At 39.7% G+C, this 26375-nt stretch overlaps 1 protein-coding gene across 2 annotated transcripts in view; it reads left to right on the top strand.

Moving 5' to 3' along the window:
* DGKI (diacylglycerol kinase iota) overlaps nucleotides 1-26375 on the top strand; it is a 491181-nt gene that overhangs the window by 327000 nt on the left and 137806 nt on the right. The gene's annotated exons all lie outside the window — the stretch shown is intronic.

Raw genomic sequence — 26375 nt, 5'->3', positions numbered from 1 at the left:
ACAGTTATCTTCCTATGATTTTTGTATTCCCAGTCCTGATCACAGACCTTAACACAAGTATTCTGAAACTAGAAAGAATTGTCTGTTGGTTGGTAGAATGAATGAGTGAAAGAATGCATGTCTGAATAGAACTGTGCCAATATCTAGCATCTAGGGATGTGCCAATGTGACTTCTGAAGTTCAGTTATTACATAATTTTGCTTTCAACCCTAATCTTGTGGAAACATGCTTATTTATTCATTTATTGCAAAATGTTTTTCTAAAAGTATTATTTTGTACTTGCTCTGTGTCAGATGCTATTTTCTGCCTGGTATTTAGGGTTGAGCACAACAACCGTATACTTTCATGGATCTCAGTATTGACTAGTCAGACAGCAAGAAAATAGCACTTACTTTCTAATTTGGCAGCTGTTACTGGGTATATTATCCTACATAAGTCCTGTTCAGTAAATATGAGTCCAGAATGGCCCTCAGTGTTCATTCTTTTCAACTCCTTTGCTGATAGAGTTCAAACAATTGAGAATATCAACAGCAGACATCCTGGTGATATTTGTCATGTTTCTATCATCATTTAAGCTTTCACTGTGTTTGTTTTCACCATATAATTTAAATGAGGCTCTTTTTTCCCTTCTTTTCTTTTTCCAGGTATGTATGCTATAGGAAGGTGAACTGTCCTGTTACTTTTCATAGAGTGTAACAGGACCCCAGATATGGCCACTTAAAACTTGACTACTGATCTAAAGTATTTTATACTTATATATGCTATGTTAATTAGTACATATTATAGATTTTATATCTATATAACTGATGACTTATATAATAAGTGTTTATTAGAGTATTGTTTTAAAAATTCGGTAACTAAACTCTGTCAAATAGAGCAAGGAAATTGGAGAAAAATCTAACCACAATAATGAGCGTTATCATTATATACTGGGCTGGCCAAAAAGTTGGTTCGGGTTTTTCCGTAAGATGGTATGGGAAAACCCAAACTCACTTTTTGGCCAAGTCAATATTATGGCAGAGGTAAACTTAGCTTAGACCCACTCTCATGCTGCTGTTTGCAGCAGTATTTGAGAATCACATTAACCTTGCCTTGGTCCTCACGAAAGTCAGGATGCCAGTTTTGTGAGCTAAACTTTGATTTTTTTTTTTTTTTTTTTTTTTACTCTGTATCAGCTATTCTCTGCTCAGAACAACTCTTTTTTTACAGATGATCTTTCCTTTGGGAGAAACCTCTTTATGCTGTTTCTCAATCAAATGTTACTTTCCTAAAGCAACTTGAATTATCTTTTCTCTCTAGCTTTCCAATGACTTTTTTTTAATTAGGGAGGAAGTCATGGTTTTGACAACATAATGCATAAATTGTTAGGAATTGCAGCATACTATTAATGTGTGCCTACATGAGAAATTTCAGCTTTATACAAAGAAGAATCTTGAAATTTTTGTTTTGATCACATATGACCATATATGAGGATAAACTGAACTGAACTGATGAGGGTAAAGCATCTGCCTGCCAATTCAGGAGACACAGGAGATTCAGGTTCAGTCCTTGGGTCAGGAAGATCCCCTGGGGAAGGAAAGGGCAACCCACTCCAGTATTCTTGCCCAGAAAATCCCATGGACAGAGGAGCCCAGCGGGCTGCATCCATGGAGTTGCAAGGAGTTGGATATGACTGCGTGACAACAACAACAAATCAAAGGTATTTAGTGCCTTCATCCAACAGAACAAAATAAAGTAAATGAATTATTTCACTGCAAATTTGAGGTTCTGTACCTTTTTTTTTTTACATCAGAGAAAAACTATAATCCCCAGAGTTGGCTTCAGTTCAGTCGCTTAGTCATGTCTGACTCTTTACAACCCCATGGACTGTAGCACGCCAGGCTTCCCTGCCATCACCATCTCCCAGAGCTTGCTCACACTCATGTCCATTGAATCAGTGATGCCATCCAACCATCTCATCCCCTGTTGTCCCCTTCTCCTCCTGCCTTCAGTCTTTCCCAGCATCAGGGTCTTTTCTAATGAGTCAGTTCTTGGCATCAGGTGACCAAAGTATTGTAGCTTCAGCTTCAACATCAGTCCCTCCAATGAAAAATAAGGACTGATTTCCTTTAAGGTTGACTGGTTTGATCTCCTTGCAGTCCAAGGGACTCTCCAAAGTCTTCTCCAACACCACAATTCAAAAGCATCAATTCTTTAACACTCAACATTCCTTATGATCCAACTCTCACATCCATACATGACTACTGGAAAACCCATAGCTTTGACTGGACAGACCTTTGTTAGCAAAATAGTGTCTCTGCTTTTTAATATATTGTCTAGGTTGGTCATAGCTTTTCTTCCAAGGAGCAAGTATCTTTTAATTTCATGGCTGCAGTCACTATCTGCTGTGATTTTGGAGTCTGAGAAATGAAGTCTGGCACTGTTTCCATGATGGGACCAGATGCCATGATCTTCCTTTTTTGAATGTTGAGTTTTAAGCCAGCTTTTTCACTCTCTTCTTTCACCTTCAAGAGGCTCTTTAGTTCCTCTTCACTCTCTGCCATGAGGATGGTGTCATCTGCATATCTGAGGTTATTGATATTTCTCCTGGCAATCTTTATTCTAGCTTGTGCTTCATCCAGCCCAGCATTTCACATGATGTACCCTGCATATAAGTTAAATAATCAAGGTGACAATATACAGGCTTGATGTACTCCTTTCCCATTTTGGAACCAGTCCATTGTTCCATGTCTGGTTCTAACTATTGCTTCTTGACCGGCATACAGATTTCTTAGGCAGGTCAAGTGGTCTGGTATTCCCATCTCATGAAGAATTTTCCACAGTTTGTTGTGATCGACACAGTCAAAGGCTTTGGCATGGTCAGTAAAGCAGAAGTAGATCTTTTATTTTTCTGGAATTCTCTTGCTTTTTCTATGATCCAGTGGATGTTGTCAATCTGATCTCTGGCTCCTCTGCCTTTTCTAAATCCAGCTTGAACATCTAGAAGTTCTTGGTTCATGTACTGTTGAAACCTAGCTTGGAGAACTTTGAGCATTACTTTGTTAGTGTGTGAGATGAGTGCAATTGTGTGGTAGTTTGAGCATTCTTTGGCATTGCCTTTCTTTGGAATTGGAATGAAAACTGACCTTTTCCAGTCCTGCAGCCACTGTTGAGTTTTTCTAATTTGCTGGCATATTGAGTGCAGCACTTTCACAGCATCATCTTTTAGGATTTGAAATAGCTCAACTGGAATTCCATCACCTCCACTAGCTTTGTCCATAGTGATGCTTCCTAAGGCCCACTTGACTTCACATTCCAGGATGTCTGGCTCTAAGTGAGTGATCACACCAATGTGATTATCTGGGTCATGAAGATCTTTTTTGTACAGTTCTTCTGTGTATTCTTGACATCTCTTCTTAATATAGCATAACTTGTAACCTGGCCATTCTTACTTTCTTTTTTCTTTTTTATTGAGATGTAATTGACAGCTATCATTATATTAGCTTCAGGTGTACCACATAATTATTCAGTGTTTGTTTATATTGTGAAATGATCATCACAATAAATCTAGTTAATATTGAGTTGGCCAAAAAGTTCATTCAACTTTTTCCTTAAGATGTTACCGTGAAACCCAGTATCTATCATCATGTATAGTTACAATAGTCTCTTCTTATGATGAGAGCTTTTAAGATCTCTTAGTAATTGTAAAATAGACAATACAATGCTTTTAATTCTAGTCACCATGCTGTACATTACATCCCTAGGATTTATTTATTTTATAATGGATGCTTGTACGCTTTGACCCCCTTGACCCATTTCACCCTTCCCTCCCCAGTGTTGCTCAAAGAATTATTAGAGCAGTTCCTCAATTAATAAATTCATTATAATTAATGCCTTTACAGTAGAATCCCAGTTGAAGTCTACATACATGCACTATCTCATAAATCATGAATACTCATGTTATGTGGTCATGCCCAAAAAGCCCCCAAAAGTATGTAGCTGTAAAATGAGTCTTTCTGGAACTCTTTCACTTTTAGGAGTTCTTTTCATTAAGTTCTCTTTCTCTCCTGCTCTTCCTCTACCAAAATGAAATAATGTGAACTGGTTCCATCTAATTTATTTATTTTTTATCTTTCAAAAATATTATTCAGTATCTACTTTAGATGTCAGATACTCTGTGGGATTCTGGAGATAAGAGATTAGAAAGCTAAGGTTACTGCCCTGGAGAAATGGATGCACTGTAGGAATAGGCCTATAGTGTTAACATAATTTTAACACAATGTGAGAAGCGTCCAAATAGAGATTCTGGTTGTACTTCATGTGAATAACCTTTTATTGAGTATTTATTATATTTGTTTTTATACTTTAATATTTAAAATTAATATAGAGTCAAATTGACTTTTTTGATAGATAGTTCCCACTTTTAAGACATGTATCGATCCATATAGCCAGCCTCGTAATCAGGCTATAGAAGGGTTCTATCACTCCAAAAAGCTGCCTTGTAATCTATATCCTTTGTGATCACACCCTCTAATCCCTGCATCTCTCATCTCAACCTCTGGCAACCACTGTCTGCTATAGTTTTGTGTTTTGAAAAAGCGAAAGTGTTAGTTGCTTTAGTCATGCATGACTCTTTGCAACCACATGGACTGTAGCCCACACCAGGCTCCTCTGTCCATGGGATTCTTTAGGCAAGAATACTGGAGTGGGTTGCCATTTCCTTCTCTAGGGGATCTTCCTGACCCAGGGATTGAACCTGGGTCTCCTGCATTACAGGCAGGTTCTTTACCGTCTGAGCCACCAAAATTGGCAGCCCCAGTGTTGTGTTCTAGAGAATGCCATATAAATGGAATCACACAATATGCAACCTTTATAACTGGTTCCTTTGAGTGAACATAATATTTTGATATTTATCAGAGTTTTTGCATATTTTAATCATTTGTTCCTTTTTGTTGCTGAATAGTATTCCCTGCATGGATGTTTCCATTTATTTACCCAATAACCCAAAATGACATGTGGGTTATATCCAGTTTTGGGTGATTCTGAATAGAGCTGCATTAACATTGATGAACAAGTTTTGTGAAAACTTAAGTTTTCATTTTTCCAGGCTAAATACCTGGGAGGGATTCCAGGGTCATCTGGTAACTTCATGAGAAATCAACACTGTTTTCCATAGTGGTTGTAACCATGGAATTGTACCATTGTGATTGCACCCTTCTGCATTTCCACCAACTGTGTATGAGAGTTCCTGTTGTCCCCCATCTCTTTCAGCACTGAGTAATGTCAATATTTTAAAATTTTAATCATTTAATACTAGTTTCATGTGATCATTTCATATGACTATTTGCCAGCTTTTATACATTCTGTAGTGAATCATCCTCTCAAGTCTTGGCACATTTCTTAAATTGGCCTGTTTGTTTTCTTCTTGTTGAGTAAGTTGGTCAAGTATTTTGGATCCAAGCCTTTGTTAGATATGTGTTTTGCTTAATCATTTCTTCATTTTAGAAAGCAGTGGAATCAGCTTTCAGGCCCCAACTTCTGACTCATCCTCTGAGCATGAGTTGTATTTTCAGAGCCTTTGCAGGGCTGTTCCTGTCTGTCTGGCGTGTACTCCACGAAGTTGCAGGATGGAACCTGAGTGGAGGTTGCTCTGTGGCTTTAGTTCCCAAAGTCTGCGGTACTGTGTTTAGGGCCAGATTCACACATCTGCAGTTGAGAAATGAACCCAAGTTCACGAACGTCCCTGTGGAGTTGTTTCCCCAAGCTCCTCCCTCTCTCTCTCTCTCATCGTCCCTAGCACTTTCCCATTTCTTGGGGCTCCCTTTTCAGATCCTTCAGCCAAAACTCTAAGGCTTTAGTTACCTCATTCTGCTGCATACCTCCTAAAACCATGTTCACCTCCAGGGCCAGGGAATGAAATGACCGAAAGAGAAGCATGGTGGTTTATCTCACCCTCTTGGGACCACAGCTCCTCCTATCAGAGAGAAAGATTCCCTTTCTTTAAAGTTTTTTTTTTTTTTTAAAGTATAGTCGATTTGCAATGTTTCTGTTAATTTCTACTATACAGCAAAGTGACTCGGTTATCCGTATGTACATTCTTTTTCATATTCATTTCCTTCATGGTTTATCCCAGGAGGTTGAATATAGTTCCCTGTGCTCTCCATAGGACCCTGTTGTTTATCTTCCTCTCTTTATAGTTTTAAGTACCTAAGACCTTTGTCATTGCTGCCGCCAGCAAAGCAAAATTGCCCGAGTGCTGAATGCTGAGAAGATGGAGCAGGAATAAAAGAGGAAGATTTTCCTCAGTTTCCCTTTGCTATCCTCACATCAGTCCGAGGGCTCTCCTAGAGCTTCCTCTGCCTTTGCCTGTTGTCCATTTTAGGCTTTGTACTACCTGGAGTCCAGACTAGGGTTGATTAGAGGTCAGAGGAGGAGAGAGCTCACCATTAGTTGGATGGTATTTTAAATTCTGGTCTTCTCCCTGTCATTTATTTTTCGAGTTCTTAAATACCTGTTTTATGCATTCTGTCCAGTTTTTATGGCTGCATTCATTGGGGGAAAAGAATAGTGGGTACTTACCTTCCTCACCCAAAACCAGAACTTCTCTGCTGTTGCTTCCTTTTTTTTTCTTTTTCCGGCTGCTTTGGGTCTTAGTCACTGCACAAGAAGGGGGATCATCTCTGTGTCTTGCAGGATCCTTTGTTTCTGGGCGCAGGCCCTCCAGTTGTGGCACTTGAGCTTCAGTAGTTACAATACATGGACTTAGTTACACCATGACATGTGGGATCTTAGTTCCCCGACCAGGGATTGAACCCGTGTGCCTTGAATCCCTAGGCAGACTCCCAACCACTGGACCACCAGGAAAGTCCATCTGCTGTCTTTTAAAGCAGAGTTTTCACACTGTATCCTCTTTTTACCTGATACAGTAACTCACGGTGCCATAGCTAAGCTCTGCAGAGAAACCAGTGTGTTTTCAACTGCAACCAACCAATGTTAATTGTAATAGGCAATCTTGCACAACAGCCAAAATTTAAACATAAATAAGATGTTACCCGATGCTAAATTGCATGGATTTGCTTGTTATCTTGGGGAAGGCAGAGTTAGACACAGGACCTTGAAAAAAGTATGAATTGTTACCTTTGACCACAACCTATGATTCTGCATTCTAAACTTGCTTCCAGTTAAGTGATGTCTTCTTGGTAAAGGATGAAAGCAAATTGATTTTTGTTCTAGGAAGAAAGGGAGTTTTACTAAGAGAAAGAGAAATATTTTTGATGTGTCTATCTTTTTCTTTTGAGCTGAGTTTAATAATTTATTTTTTGAGAAATAGCCAAGAGAGAACCAAGAATCTTTAATCTTCATGATTGGAAAAAATATAAATTGGTCACAGGTGGTTTAATATTTGCATGCCTCTGGCCAAGGAAGTAAACTAGAAAATTCTTTGAAATGCTTTCTAAAAATTTGGTCACTTTGTCTCCAGCTAGTCACATAAAACCTTTTGTCTCAGCATTTTCTTGAATTGTGTAATATGCTATGGAAGGCCTATTTATTTTATTTATTCAGTACTGGACCTTTAATTAGAAAATAAGATTCAGTATGCTTTTTCCAAAACCCTTTCTCTTTTCCTTTCTTCTTTCAGTAAACTTCACTCTTCCACACCCTGGACTCTCTCAGGGAGTAGGAAGAGCCTTGTCAACAGAAATTTACATGCATGCCTTTGGAAACTATGGGGTTTACCTCTAAAGTAGCTAAGAAGACCCATCAGACATGATTTGCCTCAGAATGAATTAAGCTTATTGGTGAACACACCACCTTCATGGAACCTCAGGATGAATAGCACTCCTGGGCCTGTTAAACCTACAGAAGAGGGCTTCATGCCTGGGGCAGGAATCTGCCCATATTTTAGTCCATGGATTATTATTTTGGGGTTATAATTTCTGGACCCAAAAACCAATTGTGACAGTACTAAAAAGGCCTAGGTATGCACAAAATTGTGAATGTATTTGTTGTTAATGCTTGTGTTATTATTGTATGATTATCTCTGAGTAGGAGGTTTACATATCATTTTTAAAATTGACTTTAATTTTTGACTGATTTCAATGAGCACATGTCTGTAAAGAGGGGGAAAAAAATAGCCGTTTGCAAAAATGTCTCTGCTTTAAAAGGCAGCAGAGGAAATTCCCTGTGGTTCAATGGTTAGGATTCAGTGCTCTCACTGCCAGAGCCTCGGGTTCCACCCTTGATCAGGGGAACTAAGATCCTCTGTGCCCTGTGGTGTGGCCAAAAGGAAAGGTAGTAGAGAGTTCTGGTTCTGAGTAAGATGGGTAAGCACACACTCCACTCCCACCCTCCCCTAGTGAATGCAGCTATAAAACCAAAAAGAAAAAATGAAATTTAAAAGAACAGGAGAGAATTGTTGAATCTGCTGGTTGAGCAAGTGACATTTCTTTCAGTTCTACTTCAGAATCAAATGGCAAAGCATAATAGTTAGGCTATTTGCAAAATAGAAATGGACTCACAGACATAGGGACCAAACTTATGGTTATCAAGGAGGAAAAGAGGGAGGGAATGAAATTGGAAGATTGGGATTGACCTATATATACTACTGTGTATAAAATAGATAACCAATGAGGGCCTACTGAATTGCACAGGGAACTCTGCTCAGTGTTCTGTGGGCACCTAAATGGGAAGGAAATCTAAGAAAGAGGGGATATATGTATACATATAGCTGATTCACTTTGCTGAACAACAGAAACTAACACGACGTCCTAAAGCAACTCTATTCCATAAAAGAAAGAGTTAGCTTCACGCTTTCTGGAAGATAAAGCTATTTGCACTCTGATCCTCTAAGCAGAGGAAGCTGCTAAGCTTCCCTGGTCTTTTCTGCTCCCTCTTTTCTCTCGCTTCCACCCCCACATCTTCTGAATTCCTGGTGGTTTCACTCCCCGCTGTCCACAGTTCCTAGACCTTCAATTATGTCAAACCGTCGTGCTTTCGTTTCTTCCTCTGCCACCCCTCTCTGCTGGTTCCGTAAGACCGATACACCAGAGAAAAGGAGAACTCCGTGGGATTCATCTCATTCCAGTTTCCACGCTTGAATCCAGGCTGCACCTCAGCTCACTGGTTTCTTTCCCCCTGTGCTTTGCGAGTTTCCACAACAGCTCTTCACCCCACCTGCACTCCTGTCCTCACCCAGGTAGCAGGGGCAGGGCCTTTAGTGACTTAAAGACCGGAGGGCGGCAGGAGCTGACCCAGGTCTCTAACTGCGGGGTCTTCCTCATTCTGTAGACCCAAGCCCCAGAAAGACGGCCTCTGTTTTGAGTGAATATGTGAGCCCTGCTCTTGTCCCTGTGACATTGACCCGATAGTACCCTATAGTATCCTTTTTGCATTTCAGTTTTTCAGATATTGAAAGAAATGCAGTTGGCCCCTGGGATTATTATCAGCTCTGAAGTTCTGTCATGTGAAAGTTCAGGGCATGACCCTAGACTCTATGAAGATCTGCCCCAAAGGGATCTAAGACATGAAGTATGTGAGTCATGCCCTGGGATGGGGACAGGGTCGTTCTGTAGCCTTAGTACCAATCAGGAGGCCAGGCTGTTTGCCATCTGGGTACACTTTCAACTTGCTCTCAGCAAGAACCTGCGTGGATCTTTTCATTTAGCCAGAGAGATAATATGGGCCTGATATTTGTGATCAAATCTAACATCCTGATAACTGTATGTGGTAACGATTGCTATCATTCCCACCCGATAGATGAAAAGACCGAGAAGGAGAAATGTTGGGAAACTTGCCCAAGATCAGGTGCTATAAGTCATAAAAGGTAACATCCAGGGCTGTTTGAGGGTGGTGTTTAAGGCACTGAATTGTGCTGTTGATATAACTTCTGGTCATTTTCTTGTGTGTGTGTATTTTTATATATGTAACTTCTGAGTTTTAACCAAGTCATCCTATGTAAACTCCCCTTTTTAAGAAAACCTCAGGGATAACACGTTAGAATTCAATTTTGAGTGTTTCAAATGTGTGAATCTCTAGGATTGCAGATTTGAAGTTTGTGTTATTGTACGAAAAATGTCAGAATGACAAACCCCAGTTAAAAATAAATTCTCGCACAGCTAAAGAAGGTGGAGAGTCTTTTAGGCTTGTTTGTAATGGTGTTGGGTCTGCGAAAGAGACTTGTAGGGGCGGGTCCTGCTCACATCCCCAGGGGACGGGTGGTGCCTGTGTTCTCTCCGCAAAGGTGATCGTGGCTCCAGCATCTGCTGTAATTACGTAAAGGGGTATTAGGACTCCCTCAACATTTAAAGTTATATCTCATTGCTTTTAAAATTTACAGATGAATTATTCATGGCTGTGTAGGTGTAGAAACAGTCTTGCAAGTCAGCACTTCTTGTATAATAAAAGGTCACTTCAGAAGAAGAAAAACAGCAACAACAAAAAAAGTGAAGCTGATCCTTAACTCAGGTGTTTGAACAAGGGGCAAGGCATGGGGCCCAGTGAGCTTCAAGATAAAGAAGAAGGTTTTCAGTCATGCCGGACTCTGTGCGACCCCATGGACTGTAGCCCGCCAGGCTCCTCTGTCCATGGAATTTTCCAGACACGGATACTGGAGCCGGTTTCATTCCCTACTCCAAGGGATCTTCCCAACCCAGGGATGGAATCAGTGTCTCCTGCCTTGTCAGATGAATTCTTTACCCCTGAGCCACCTGGGAAGCCCTCAGGAACCTTTGGGTACAGTCTGCTGGGGAGGAAGATTCATGAGTTGTGTTTGTTTAATCAAAGTAAATTTTAGAAAATTAAAAATGAAAAGGCCTGTGGTCAGAGGTAACATTAGTCCAATAAACACAACAACGACTTTTTAAAGATTCCACATACTCTAACTTTGAGGAAAAGAAGCAGAAATTAAGGTCTGATCATCCCAACAGTGACATTAAGCCAGGAGAAATTTCCAATTCATGTTGGAGTTTTGGAAAGTGAATAATTAGACTTCTCTCATTCTTCTATTATGTATCATTTTATCAGCCATGATTTTAGGATTAAAACTAAGTGTGTTATTTTTCATAGTGCATCTTTTCAATAGGCATCTGTATTACTTTGCTAGGGCTGCCATAACAGAGTACCCAGATACAGAGACTTAAACAGAAATTTATTTCCTTGTAGACCTGGAAGCTGGAAGTCTGACATTGAGATGCTGGAAAGACTACTTGCTTCTGAGGCCTCTCTTTGGCTTATAGATAGCCATCTTCTCCCTGGATCTTCACACTGTTTCCTCCCTGTCTGTCCATCTCCTAATCTCTTCTTCTTATAAGGACACCAGTCAGATTGAATTAGGTTTCACTCATATGACCTCATTTTAACTCAGTTCATCTTTGAAGACTTTATCTTCAAATACAGTCACTTTTTTCAGTAGTAGGGTTAGGACTTCAATATGTGATTTTGGGGGTACACAATCTAGCCCATAACACTGTATTAGAAAAATTTGAATAAATTTTAGGATTTTTTTTCTGTCACCAACTACATGAAGGCCGAACTTTGTGTATTTTACATATATTGGTCGTTTAATTCTTTTAAATCTTTTTTTTTTTTATTAAACTGTCTAAGAGGCTAAAGAACATTGCTCTTTTTATTTATAGCATATTCTAAGTATTAATTAACTGGGATTTTCCAGGCAAGCATATTAGAGTGGGTTGTCATTCCCTTCTCCAAGGGATCTTCCTGACCCAGGGATCAAACCTGGGCATGTGGCATTGCAGGCAGTTTCTTTAGCATCCAAGTCACCAGGGAAGCTTCCAGTTTGATAAGGTCAGTGACCTCTCTAGGCCAAAATTTATTTTTTGTAAATTAAAATGGCTTACAATATGAACTAAGATTCCCACAAGCCATGAAGCACCCTCCCCTCAAATAAGTTTTTTGAAGAGCTTCTGGAATAATTTCTACAAGAGGAGAAACACCCATTGAAATTTAGCACACCCGTGATTTCTCCCAGCATCCCTAGCATTTGGGGCTTTCTAGATGGCACAGTATCGGCCTGCAATGCGGGAGACCTGGCTTCGATCCCTGGGTTGGGAAGATCCCCTGGAGAAGGGAAAGGCTACCCGCTCCAGCATTCTGGCCTGGAGAATTCCATGGACTGTATAGTCCATGGGGTTTCACAAAGAGTCAGACACGACTGAGCGACTTTCACTTTCAGATGTCACAGTGGTAAAGAATTTGCCTGCCAGTGCAGAAGATGCAGGTTCAGGGAAGATCCTCTGCAGAAGTTGAAATAGCAACCCACTCCAGCATTCTTGCCTGGAAAATCCCACGGACAGAGGAGCCTGGTGGTCTACAGTCCATAGGGTTGCAAAGAATCAGATATGACTGAGCACAGCACAATATGAACTTTAAATTTTTGCTCAGATCTGAATTCCTAAGGCATTATTATAATAAAAATAAAGTTAAATACTTTTAGAACATAGTTATATCTTTAGGTATACCATTACAACTGTGAAGTTAGTCATAAAATTGCTGCATTCAGAGAAAAAAAAGAAACATCTCAGTTTTGACTCCAGTACTGCAGTGATAGCTATATTATATTTTGCCATGGAATATGAAGAACATATCAATAACAAAGAAATCTGGACGTTTGTTTTGAGTGTTGCAAGAGAGTATTTATTTCAGGTTGCTTTGCTGAGGTGGTAATGAAATGCAATGTGCATTTCATTTGTGTGAGTGTCAGTTGAATTATACCAATGCAATTGAGTTTTTCTCATCTGTCATAATACCCTGAAATGCTTATATGAAATGAAAAGAGAGTATATTTTAAAAGACATAAAAAGAAAATGCTTCTTAATGCTAGATTTAATTAATCCCCAGAACTTACCATCACATTTTGTGTCAGAAAATGGAATTCTAAAAAGAATTCAGCGTGTTTCAAACTTTGCAGCTAAGATATTTGATTAAAATGAACGTGGAGTTAGAGGCATTACAAATGGAACAAAAAGGCCAAGAATTTTCAGCTTTATATTACAGAAAACTATAATTATTTTATTTTTCTGAATTAATCATTTAGGCTCTACTGCTTTCAGGTGATTTATGTCCTGTTATTGGGGCATAAATAAGTCTTTTGGTCAAATGGTGTTTTGTTACCTAGGTGAAGTAAAACAATTGCACATTTCCTTGAAGAAAGGTTCTTGGTTTATGAGTATGTTAGAATACTGCCTTTAGTAAAGGCTTGATCTGTTGGGTTGGTCCAAAAATTCATTTGGGTTTTTCCATGACATCTTACAGCAAAGTCCATATGAACTTTTTGGCCAAAAAGCTGGCTCATCTGGTACTTTAATGTGATAAGTGAGAGGACAGAATAAACTTGACCAGCAAAAGTACCCCAATTATTTCTCAACAGAAAACTTTTCCCCTCTCTTTTCTTTTCTTATTCTCTTTTAGTACTGGTAGCTATTATTTTCATGTTCACCATCATCATACAAGTACTTTGTCTAACACTAAAAGTTTATCTCAAGGAACTTTTTTCTCCCCAAGTTTACTGTCAGACTTTACAAAAATTATCTGTATTGATGAGTAATTGTGGTAGTCACAGAATTGCTCTATGACCTTTTCAAGTTCTGTTCTAGCAATATGTCTTGAGTCTGTCTGTTCTTATGCCATTCTGATTCCAAGAAAAAAATTTCTTAGTCGTTGGATCAGATATTAGAGAAAGGTGGTGATAAGTTTCTCCCTCGTTGGCTGAATTTGCTGGGTGGCAGAGTCGGATTTTAAGGATATTTCGATTCTTTCTTCTTGAATTTCTGACAAGGATACACGGGGGAGTGGGAACCCATCTGTGTCACAAGTGGGGGTCTTAGCTTTCCACCAGCTGTAACCTGATGGATAGGAGGGTTATGAAGCCATGTTTCTCTCCCAAGCCCAGTGCAGCCCCGCTGAGTGAGTATTCCAGACTTTGGGAAGTCACAGTCAACCTGGGAGGAAAATGAGTCAAAACATAGCACAGTGAAATACTACCTACTAAGAAAAAAAAAATGACTTTGCAAACATCCTTTCTCTGATATCCAGATTTTAAGAAAATGTATGTCGTGGATGTTTTCTATAGAAGGCCAAAACCATTTAAGGAAGTGTTTCTTAGGCAATGCCACTTATTGTAAGGCCAATACTTTTTATTTTCTTGATATGAAACAAAACATGGAATCCTTTCCTTACTGAGCCTGTTTCCGAGGGATGCAGAGCTCCTTCCACAGTTTGCATGATAACTTTTCAGTAAGAACACATCTTGTAATTCATGCAGTCAACCCTTTCCCAAATTAGTTAAAGTTACATTTCTCTATCGCAGTAGATGGTTATGTTTATTTTCACTCAGTTTTTGCTTTATGCATTTTTGGCCATTGCTTTTTTTCCCTTATAAAGAGTTTTAAATTCTTGTTCTTTTTCTGTAGTTTTTAGGTAAATTAAATGTGAAATATTAAATATAAAATATTTAAATTATAAATATTATAAATATGCTAGGATTTTTTCTTTTTGGTAAAAAGTTGTTTTGATGTTACACAGACACCCACTCAGATACCTCTACTTGAATCATCAGAGTGCTTAGTTACTGGAGGATGACCAAATATGTTTTTGGTAGGTTTTAAGCCTACTTCCAGTGTCTTCCAAGGATATTTGTGAAAGGCTAGAAATGTTTTCTTCTGTGAAATGATACTTTTTGAACTACTCAACTCCCATTCCTTACTCCACACTCTTTTCTTGGAAAGAAAGTCTGCTTTCTCATCAGTTGCAAGTAAGAGCAGTATATTAACAACAGTTAGTGATTACAAACCCAAGGGAAGATTTTTGCCATTTAAATAGCAGATACGTATAAGGTTTTCTTTGTTTGCTATATCAACATTGAAACCTGAAGTAAAAAGAAAAATTCTTCCTGTTGGAACACATGAGATTTGAAGCCATTTAAATGACCTGGGAGTAACATTGTCTTAGTATATCTCAATCTCATTGGTTCAAGCCAGTGATTCCTTACTTTACTGGAGATAGTGATTATTGGTCCTCTACAATCAGAAGAGCAAAATAATTCTCTATGCTTTTGAAGGCTAGGGTACTCAGGGTAGCTCAGATTAGCATTTTATGATAGAATCTTAGTCACTTTTAAATACAAGACCTTCATTACATGGAATTATTTCATAAAGTGCAAATGCTTTTGGCTGGGCATGATGAGATGGCTTGAGTTCTTTACTTCCTGTTACAAGATGTTCTTCATCCCAGTCATTTGAATTATAGAGTTCTACAAAAATATATGTTCCCTCTCTCTCTCTGATTTCCATCCCTCTTTTTTTAAAATTAATTAATTTATTTTAATTGGAGGCTAATATTGTAGTGGTTTTTGCCACACATTGACATGAATCAGTCATGGGTGTATATGTGTTCCACATCCTAAACCCCTCTTTATTTTCTGCGGTATTTGTTTTCTTTGCCTTTCATCATGATAGTTTTCTCCTCTTCATATATTCCTATATTTTTAAGCATAAAATAGTATAAAAAGAGTATAAGTGGGAACTTAAGTTCTAAAATTCCTAAAAGACTTTTTTCCCCCAAAGATTGTCATCCCTAGTTGCCAGTTCAGCAAATATCAGGGAAGGAGTTTCCACTTTCATAGTTCTTAACTCTGTAGATGATGTCTTATCACAAGTAGAAATTCTCCACTGGTATTAACCAGAGGCAGCCAGAGAATCAACTCCATGCATGAGGAGAACACAGCAATGATGAGAAACATGAGCACTGCAATTATTTCCTGTTTGTTGGATGTAGTAATGGGAACTGATTTTTCCTTTGAACCAAATTCTGTTGAGTGGTCCCCATTCTGGACAATGATGCATCATATGCATCACATGTGATTCGATGGAATGAATAACATGGTCTGTTAACTGTGAAAAATCTTGCTTCTTGTTGCAAAATTAGTGAGTCTAGATGAGAAGCAGTAATTTAGGTGTTGAAAGCCTCATATTTAATACACACTGTGGGAGATGTAAAGTTAGATATATAGAGAGAGCTGGGCATTCTGTTCTTTTTTTTATTGAGATTTACAGTATTACATTCACTTCAGGTGTACAATGTAGTGATGCAGAATTTTTATAGATTTTTTTCCATTTGTAGTTATTATAAATTATTGGCTGTATTCTCTATGCTCTGCAGTATATCCTTTTAGCTTATTTATTTTGTACAGAGAATCAGGGAAGGTAACAAAACCATCATATCATGACCACATTGACATTCACACTAACTGCTGCATAGGTATTCTAGTCACAGGAAGATAGCAGTCTGGTCTTGGTCTGTGAGGGTTTCCGTGGAGAGGTAGAGAGCTCAGCTGGTAAAGAATCTGCCTCCACTGCAGGAGACCCTGGTTCAATTCTTGGGTCGGGAAGTTCCCCTGGAGAAGGGACAGGCTACCCAGTCCAGTATTCATGAGTTTCCCTAGTGGCTCAGCTGGTAAAGAATCCACCTGCAATGTGGGAAGCCTGGGTTCAATCTCTGAGTTAGGAAGATCTCCTGGAGAAGGGAAAGGCTACCCACTCCAGTATTCTGGCCTGAAGAATTCCATGGTCTATACAGTCCATGGAGTCACAAAGAATTGGACACAACTGAGCAACTTTCACTTTCAGAGAACTCAGCTGGTAAAAAAAAAAAAAATCCACCTGCAATGCAGGAGACCTGGGTTCGATCCCTGTGTTGGGAAGATCCCCTGGAGAAGGGCATGGCACCCCATTCCAGAATTCTTGCCTGGAGAATTCCCATGGACAGAGGAGCCTGGGGGGCTACAGTCTATGGGGTTGAAAAGAGTCTGACACAGCACAGTGATCTAGGAGGCTTCCCAGGTGGCGCTAGCAGTAAAGAATCTGCTTGCAAATGCAGGAGGCACAAGAGATGTGGGTTCCATCCCTGGGTCGGGAAAATCCCCTGGAGTAAGAAGTGGCAACCCACTCCAGTATTCTTGCTTGAAAAATTCCATGGACAGAGGAGTCTGGAGGACTACAGTCCATGGGGTTGCAAAGAGTTGGACACAACTGAGCGCAACACACACACACACAAACACACACACACACACCGAGAAGCTATGTATTTGGAAAACATTTAGAGGAGGAAGAAGGAGCAGGCAGAAATTTACTTGGGAAACCAGGAGAGTTTTTGTGATTGAAATCCAAGAGCAAAGAGCTTCAAGGAGAAGAGAGTTAACCACAGAGTGAAATGCTGCTGAAGGGAAATGAGGGTGAGAGGTTAGAAGGGAATTTAAAGTGCACGAATAAAGGGAAAGGAGGAAGTGAGGAGACTGTGTGATCTTATGGAGAGGAGAGTTTGAACATTTATGACTTAAAGAATAAATCTGTGTCTCGGGTACCCAGAAGCTGTAACGTTAAGTTTATGTGCAGTGGTTCCACATAAAATCTCAGCCTTAGATGACTGAGTCCTAATTAGAGATCCTTGGCATCTGTGGCAATCACTGCCTCAAAAGCAAGTGGGTGGTGAGGAGAATCTGAAATACTGATCAAAGCTGTTGGCCTGTTTCTTTTTCCTTTCAGCAGAAATGGTGAAACCACTTACTGGTCCACACGCTTTGCAATGCCACGGACTAAAACCATTCCTAGTTTACTCTCTTCTCTTTAAAATGCCAGGAACCTAATAATGCTAATTTTACTCTATTGCATAATCACTGATTACAATTTCAGAAGCTTAGAAATGTATTAAAGTTTCAGTGGAAGCATGAAAATGTGCATTTGAAGATATCAAGAAAATTTTAAAATGAAGTTTTGTTTCAACCAGTGGCATAAAATCGCTTTGATCTTTGGTACTTGCAGCCTATTTGTAATGTATTAGCCATGAAGGCAGCGCACATTTCTCTGACATGTGTCTAGCTTTCAGGCTTAAAGTTTACATATCTTTGCCATTAGTGCCAGTGGCTGATTACCTCAGTGACTTAACATTCAATTCTGACCCAAATAGTATAAGAAAGGTCAATAAACAGAAACATGGAGAAAGAGGTTTATATTCTTTAGGAAGAATTGACAAAGGCTTACAGCAGTCTAAACCAGATATTGAATTAGATGACATCTAACATCTCTCCCGTAATGCTTTAATTTCATTATCTTGTTGGGATCTGGAAGGCTAGCTGTCTCAAATAATTTGCAAGCTATGACATGTTATATGAGCCACCTCACAAGTGGATATCTTAAGGAGCCAAGAACTTAGTCAACTCCTATCAAAAAAGAATTAACAACCTATAAAGGGACTTCCTCCAGAAAAACATGTCAGACAGCAGGAAGTCATGATTGCTGCTAATGTGATTTTGGTTTATCCTTGGTTCCAAATTCAAAAACTCTTTCACAATTTATTTCCCAGTCCTGACTTATTGTTCTGTACTTTAGGCGGGAGACAACTGAATTATTAGACCTCTCTCTGAACTCGGCAGGTGTCAAAAGTCCATTTTAAATCTCTCTTCAGAAGCTTTGACTTGATTCGGTTTTACTGCTCAATGTACAGAGGCCCACTTGGATAAGTTATTATCAGCCATGGTTTGGATATGTTCTCGGATAAACAGGCAAATTCTAGGAAGTGGCTAAAGGCAAGGCCATTGAGTATAATTATATTCAAATAAGGCCCAACTTGATAGACGACAAGAGGATGTGGTAGTGAATGCTTCTGGTTCACCATTATTTAAAGAACAAGCAGTCTTGAAGTGGTTTACATGCCTTTCTGGTGGGGACATCCTCTTTATTTGTGTGTCCTTCCCTCTTGGTTTATGTAAACCCCACTAGAAATAAGATGTGAGGGAGTGGGAAAGCATAACCCAGCATGGATTTACCTCCAAATCTAGAGAGCCAATGACAGACGTGGACAGCCAAAGCAGGTTTTGCCTGGGGCTTCCGAAGACATAATTCCGGAGTGAGCATCTCACAGATGCTCTGATTCCAAACTGTGCTTAAGCCTCAGAGCTGTTCAGAGCCCCAGAAGGATTTGACTTTCTTGCATTTCACTCATTTATTTGTTCAAAATCAGTTATTGTAAACAACAGAGACTGACTCTATTTTTGGTGCTGGAGCTGCCACGGGGAGGAAGAAATAGTCTTTCATGTCAAGAATTCACACTGGAAGTTAATATCTTAATCAAAGTCCATTCATCAAACAAGAGCTGAGCCGATTCAAATTGATTCTGTGCGACCCTATGGACTGTAGCCTACCAGGCTTCTTCATCCATGGGATTTTCCAGGCAAGAGTACTGGAGCGGGTTGCCTTTTCCTTCTCCAGGATTCTGTTAAAGATTAGTTAAAAGCATCCTTTGTCCTATCTATGTTATGACTGAATAGAACCTCATGTTTACTTTCTTGAAAGAAATTAAATCATCTGCTATTGCTTCCCAGGTGGCTCAGTGGTAAAGAACACGCCTGCCAATGCAGGAGGTGCAAGAGACATGCGTTCAATCCCTGGATCAGGAAGATTCCCCTGGAGGCGGGCATGGCAACCCACTCCAGTATCCTTGCCTGGAGAATCTCATGGACAGAGAAGCCTGGTGGGCTACAGTCCATGGGGTTGCAGAGTCGGACATGACTGAGGACTAACACTACCACTACCACAACTGAATAACTTAGCACGTACACAATACTACTATTACTACTACTGCGACTTCTCTCTGCTCCTCCTTCCTCTTATCTTTCATGTCCACATGAACCATTGAAGAAATGTTGAAACAGGGCATTGCAAGGTACAGAATATAGAATCATTTTACATCTTTAAGGCTGTCCTTTGGAATGTGAATTAGGATTTATATCCTTACTATCTTTTAGTGGAATATCTTGCAAACATTCACAGTTCCCCCTTGCATTCTCATCCAGCAGATAAGCTTGTAACTCTGGTGAACCTTGTCTCCCAACCTGCATCAACAGACTTGCAACCTGCAAAGTTTAGAGATCTACTAATTGCTCTTTAGAGTTATGACTCTGGTTTCTTCTATGATATTATTATTCAGGACTAAATTAAAAAGAAAAAAAGGCCTGTGGAAACTGAAGGAGCCTCAGTATGCTGTTAATAGTAACAAAACAACAGTGAAACATTATGTTGAACACTTATTTACCAAGAATGTGCTAACTGTCTTACACACAGCTCCTCATTCAGTGCCCATTTTTATATCAGAAAACGGTTTAGAGAAGGTAACTTCACAGCTCTCAATGTCAGATGTGTACTAATTGCCAGAGTTCAGATTGGAGCTAAGATTTTTCTGACTCTATGTCCTCTTTTACGCACTGTGCTTTATTGTCTTAATATTAGGAGGTAAAATTCTCAGGTGATTCCTATTCCAAATGAGAAGACGAGATTATATGATGTCAGTTGTCTGGAAGTGGGAACAGAAGCACCCAGCTCATCCCTTCTGTCCATGATGGGTGTCTGTACATAGGAGGCTGGGATGAGAGAAGCCTGTTACCAGCCTGAGAGACAGGGTGTTGTAAGGAAATTGACTGAGAGGATGAAGAAGCTTGGAGACTCAAGGGAGGAATTTAACCCTAATGGACTGAAAGTTTTTGAAGAGTCCGTTTAAAAAATCTATTGGCAGGAACTGCTGATGGGCATCTAGGTTGCTTCCATGCCCTGGCTATTATAAATAGTGCTGCAATGAACATTGGGGTGCATGTGTCTCTTTCAAGAACTGCAGGAGAGCAGATAGCGATGAGAATGAGATGTAAGTTGTGTTCAGGGAGCTGTCTCCATAGCAGTCCATCTCTCCCTACCCCTCTCCCCAGCATCTCAAAGTATTGGATGTGCGCAAATGTTAAAGGTGCGGTCTGGAGTTCTTGGAGGCCCCTATCGGTGACTTTAGCAAGAGGCGCTCTCATTATGGTTGTTGAAAAAGTCATAATGAGGATATTTGTGACTTAAGTTCAGAGCATCAACTTCCAGTCTACACAAGGAGCTCATTCTTGATGTTTCAGAGAAAATCAGTGAGAAGGCAATAGCCTGAGGCTATTGTCCCCATTTTAAAGGACGTTCATTTGGTAGACCTATACATAGAAAACTATAAAACACTGATGAAAGAAATCAAAGAGGACACAAACAGATGGAGAAACATACCGTGTTCATTGATTGGAAGAATCAATATTGTCAAAATGGCTATACTACCCAAAGCAATCTATAGATTCAATGCAATCCCTATCAAGCTACCAATGGTATTTTTCGCAGAACTAGAACAAATAATTTCACAATTTGTATGGAAATACAAAAAACCTCGAATAGCCAAAGTAATCTTGAGAAAGAAGAATGGAACTGGAGGAATCAACCTGCCTGACTTCAGACTATACTACAAAGCCACAGTCATCAAGACAGTATGGTACTGGCACAAAGACAGAAATACAGATCAATGGAGCAGAATAGAAAGTCCAGAGATAAATCCACGAACCTATGGACACCTTATCTTCAACAAAGGAGGCAAGGATATACAATGGAAAAAAGACAACCTCTTTAACAAGTGGTGCTGGGAAAACTGGTCAACCACTTGTAAAAGAATGAAACTTGAACACTTTCTAACACCATACACAAAAATAAACTCAAAATGGATTAAAGATCTAAATGTAAGACCAGAAACTATAAAACTCCTAGAGGAGAACATAGGCAAAACACTCTCCGACATAAATCCCACCAGGATCCTCTATGACCCACATCCCAGAATATTAGAAACAAAAGCAAAAATAAACAAATGGGACCTAATGAAACTTAAAAGCTTTTGCACAACAAAGGAAACTATGAGCAAGGTGAAAAGACAGCTCTCAGATTGGGAGAAAATAATAGCAAATGAAGCAACAAAGGATTAATCTCAAAAATATACAAGCAACTCCTGCAGTTCAACTCCAGAAAAATAAATGACCCAATCAAAAAATGGGCCAAAGGACTAAACAGACATTTCTCCAAAGAAGACATACAGATGGCTAACAAACACATGAAAAGATGCTCAACAGCACTCATTATCAGAGAAATGCAAATCAAAACCACAATGAGGTACCATTCCACGCCAGTCAGGATGGCTGCTATCCAAAAGTCTACAAGCAATAAATGCTGGAGACGGTGTGGAGAAAAGGGAACCCTCTTACACTGCTGGTGGGAATGCAAACTAGTACAGCCACTATGGAAAACAGTGTGGAGATTTCTTAAAAAACTGGAAATAGAACTGCCATATGACCCAGCAATACCACTTCGGGGCATACACACCAAGGAAACCAAATCTGAAAGAGACACGTGCACCCCAATGTTCATCACAGCACTGTTTATAATAGCCAGGACATGGAACCAACCTAGATGCCCATCAGCAGATGAATGGATAAGGAAGCTGTGGTACATATACACCATGGAATATTACTCAGCCATTAAAAAGAATTCATTTGAATCAGTTCTAATGAGATGGATGAAACTGGAGCCCATTATACAGAGTGAAGTAAGCCAGAAAGATAAAGAACATTACAGCATACTAACACATATATATGGAATTTAGAAAGATGGTAATGATAACCCTATATGCAAAACAGAAAAAGAGACACAGATGTACAGAAAAGACTTTTGGACTCTGTGGGAGAAGGTGAGGGTGGGATGTTTTGAGAGAACAACATGTATATTATCTATGGTGAAACAGATCGCCAACCCAGGTTGGATGCATGAGACAAGTGCTCGGGCCTGGTGCACTGGGAAGACCCAGACGAATCAGGTGGAGAGGGAGGTGGGAGGGGGGATCGGGATGGGGAATACGTGTAACTCTATGGCTGATTCATATCAATGTATGACAAAAACCACTGAAATGTTGTGAAGTAATTAGCCTCCAACTAATAAAAAAAAAAAAAATAAAGGATGTTCAATGATTGCTCAATCCTTTGCAGGGGACCTTGAGAGGTTCCTTGGAAGTCAGGTTTGGAACCCCTGATGCAGAGCTTACATTCGTCCTGGAGGAACTTCAGGCAGATGTTGGCACAGAAGCAAATCTATTTTTACCAGGTTGTTAGTCTCTTCTATGCTCTACTAACTTTCTTGGCAAACTTTAATTTTAGAAAATTAATGGCAATGCTATTCCCCAGAGTCCGAGGAACAGCTTTGTCATCTTCCACCTCCGGTCAGCCATTAATGAGACATGATATATTTTGATGTCAAAGGACATATTTGAACTACTTGACTTTCATTTCATCTCTTTGCACTTTTCTCCCCCTGTGTTCTAGTCGTTTGTTTTCACGTTATCACTTGGCCTGTAAAATACCAAGTGAGAGAAGATTCGGGACAGTCATGACACTAGCCAGGCTAGACGGTTTGCCCCTGAGAAAGCCCAGCAGTGTGTTAGAAGTGTCCGGGGAAGTCCCGTGTGTGCCCTGGTCTCCTTTCTGTGATTGTCAGCAGCAGGTGCTCGTGTTTATTAGGCAGAACCTCACCTGAAAAAACAAGCTTCAGAATCACCATTAGACCAATAATAGCTTATAGAATGCTCTTATAATGTTCCAGACGTTTTTCTAAGCACATCGCCTGTATTGATCCACTGATTCTCATAACACCCCTGTGAGATGAATACTATTGTTATCCCCACCTTTCCCAAGAGGAAGCTGAAACACAGTTTCTCAATTGACCAGTAACTGGAACTTGACTTCTGAGCCAGTCAACCTAAGTTGGGGTCTGAGCTCTTAACCACTTGGTTGAGCTGTCTCCCATCTCTAATCTGTTGAAAAAATGTTATATTAGTTTTTTCACTGTATAACAAAGTAATCAGCTATACATGTATGTATGTGTGTATGTATATATATATATTTATGTGTGTGTGTGTATATCTCCTCTTTTTTAATTTCTTTCCCATATAGGTCACCATAGAATATTAGATAGAGTTCCCTGTGCTATACAGTATGTTCTCATTGGTATCCTATTTTATACACAGTATCAATACGGTATATATGTCAATTCCAATTTCTCAATTTCACCCACTCACCCTCTTTCCCAGTTGGTATCCATGCATTTATTCCCTACATCTGTCTCTCTATTTCTGCTTTGTAAATAAGATCATCTATACCAATTTTTTCAGATTCTACATATATGTATTAATATAGAATATTTGTTTTTCTCTGATTTCACTCAGTGTGATAGTTTCTAGGCCTTTACAAATTACCCCATTTTGTTCCTTTTTATGGCTGAGTGATGTCGTGTATATGTACCACACCCCCTTTATCCATTCCTCTGTTGATGAAATTTTGACCTGATCTGGGGCACCATCTGATAGCAGCCCAGGCTCCAGGAACCCTAGTCAGAGGCTGGAGTTAAGCCGGGTACCCCAGTTAAGAGGCTGCCTCTGTTGGAAAGGTGGGAGGTGTTGTGGGTGCTGAGAGAAGATGGGTGATGATAGGAGGAGAGTGAACCTGTAGGAAGTGGGAAATACAGCATGTCCAGTGGTGAGTGGGGGTCTGCGTTCTGGAGATGAAGTGAGATAATATGTGAAAATTCGTGTGGGATCTGGAAAGTTCTATAAGATTGGCGTTACAGTAGTGTGTGGTGGGAATCAGTGGGTTTGGATGAGAACCTGGGAGGCAGAAGTGTGTGGGTTCTGAGAAGGGTGGTTCACACTGGTTGACCCATGGGGAGCCCCCTGGAGGAGGGCTGTGGGACTGCTCCTCAGTTCCTCTCTGGAACCCATCTCCCCCTCTGCAGCTGTTGGGATGGCCCAGCTCTTGACTCGACATCTCAGACCACGGGAGAGGACTGGAGCTCACTGCCACTAGAGCCCCCAAAAGCATTGTCTCGGAAAACGTTTTGATGGTACTCTTCAACCTCTGCCCTCTCTCTTCTCCTGTTACAGAGTATGTTGAACCGCCATATACTATGCTTCCATCATCCCTCTTATCTGCTGAATACTTGCTAACTATAACCTTTGCAGTTCATTAAGGTGAACTTGACATTAAAAAGATCAAGCCCCTCTTAGGACTTCCCTGATGGTCCAGTGGTTAGGATTTAATAACACTAACACCTAACATTGATATAATCCTTCCTTTTACTCATGCCTTGAACTACCATCTATTTACATATTAATGTACTTTAAAAATAATTATATTAATATTATTCTAAAAATGATAATACTGAGTAAAAAATAATCCCCAGATCCCACCAGGTAGAGGTAACCATCTCAGACAGCCTATTGAACCCTTTATTCAGATCCTTCTCTATAAAACCCTGAATTCAATAGTTCACATGGAAGAGATTATGTCCTGTGTTCCATGACATTTTTTTCACTTAACAATATGTTGTAGTCAGACTTTCTTCTAAATGGAGATGCTCGTTTGTATTATTTGTCCTGCATTCTCCTGTTTGTACCAACAGTTTAGTTAACCACCCCACTGTCGATTATTCATTAACATGAGTCTGAGTACCACGTAGGGATCATCTGACTCTGCTAATTCAGGCTCTAGGGCTTTGCTGTCAATCTTTGGGATCCTTGGCATCATATAATAGAAGGAGCATGAAAGGGATGAATAAAGAGTCCAAGACTCTGTTCCCAACTCTGTCACTCAGTAGCTCTGTGACCTTAAACTCACTTCATGTTTCTGAACCTCATACCCTCTCTGTAAATGGTGGCATGGGGATGCGTGATACAAAAGGTCTGTTCTGCATATTCACAAATGTGCTTCAAACCATGTCTCCCATCCCAACTTAAATATTCATGTCAGTTTTATTCATCAGTACTCATTAAGTTGGAATCTGTATGGAGGGAGTTATTATACTTTGCCCTTAAAGGAATTTTTAGACAAGAGAATGGAATTATTTCTCTTTCTTTCAGAGTTGTAGTGAAATTGTGTATGCGTGGGTGCATGCTTGTGTGTATGTGGTGTGTGTGAGAGGCAGGGGTGGAGGTATCCTGACAGTATTTTAAAAGTATCACTCTCTCCTTCCATCCAGCTTTTTCCTCTTTCTTCCCTCTCTCTCCCCTTCCTCTTCTCTTCTTTCTTCCTTTTTTCTTTCTGTCTATATTTTCCTTCCTTTTTTCTTCTCCTCCCTGTCCATCCTTTCCTGAAGTGAATTGAAGACTAATGCTCTTCTTTATGCTTTAGTCAGTGGAAACTTTCATCCCATAATACAAGATAGCAGAAGCCATAAAGACAAGTGGGATTGTCTCATCCTAATTTATCGAAGAAATGTACTATTCCATAGTGGTGATGATGTAGATCAAATTATTTCACTCAACTGATGCCCATGATTAAACCAGTTTGAAAATCTGAGTTAAAAACACCCAAGGAATCCAGGTAAAAACATTCTGAGGGTAAATAGGATGCTTTAGAACGTTTGGTATGACCCCCTTTTAATTGTTCACTATCTATCCTGAGCCAGTGTGGGTTGAGTTCTTTTAAAATGAATGAAATACTTCAGTCTCTT

Source organism: Muntiacus reevesi, chromosome 6 (genome assembly GCF_963930625.1).
Source record: "Muntiacus reevesi chromosome 6, mMunRee1.1, whole genome shotgun sequence".
Classification (NCBI taxonomy): domain Eukaryota; kingdom Metazoa; phylum Chordata; class Mammalia; order Artiodactyla; family Cervidae; genus Muntiacus; species Muntiacus reevesi.
This window is presented reverse-complemented; position numbering and strand designations above follow the sequence as displayed.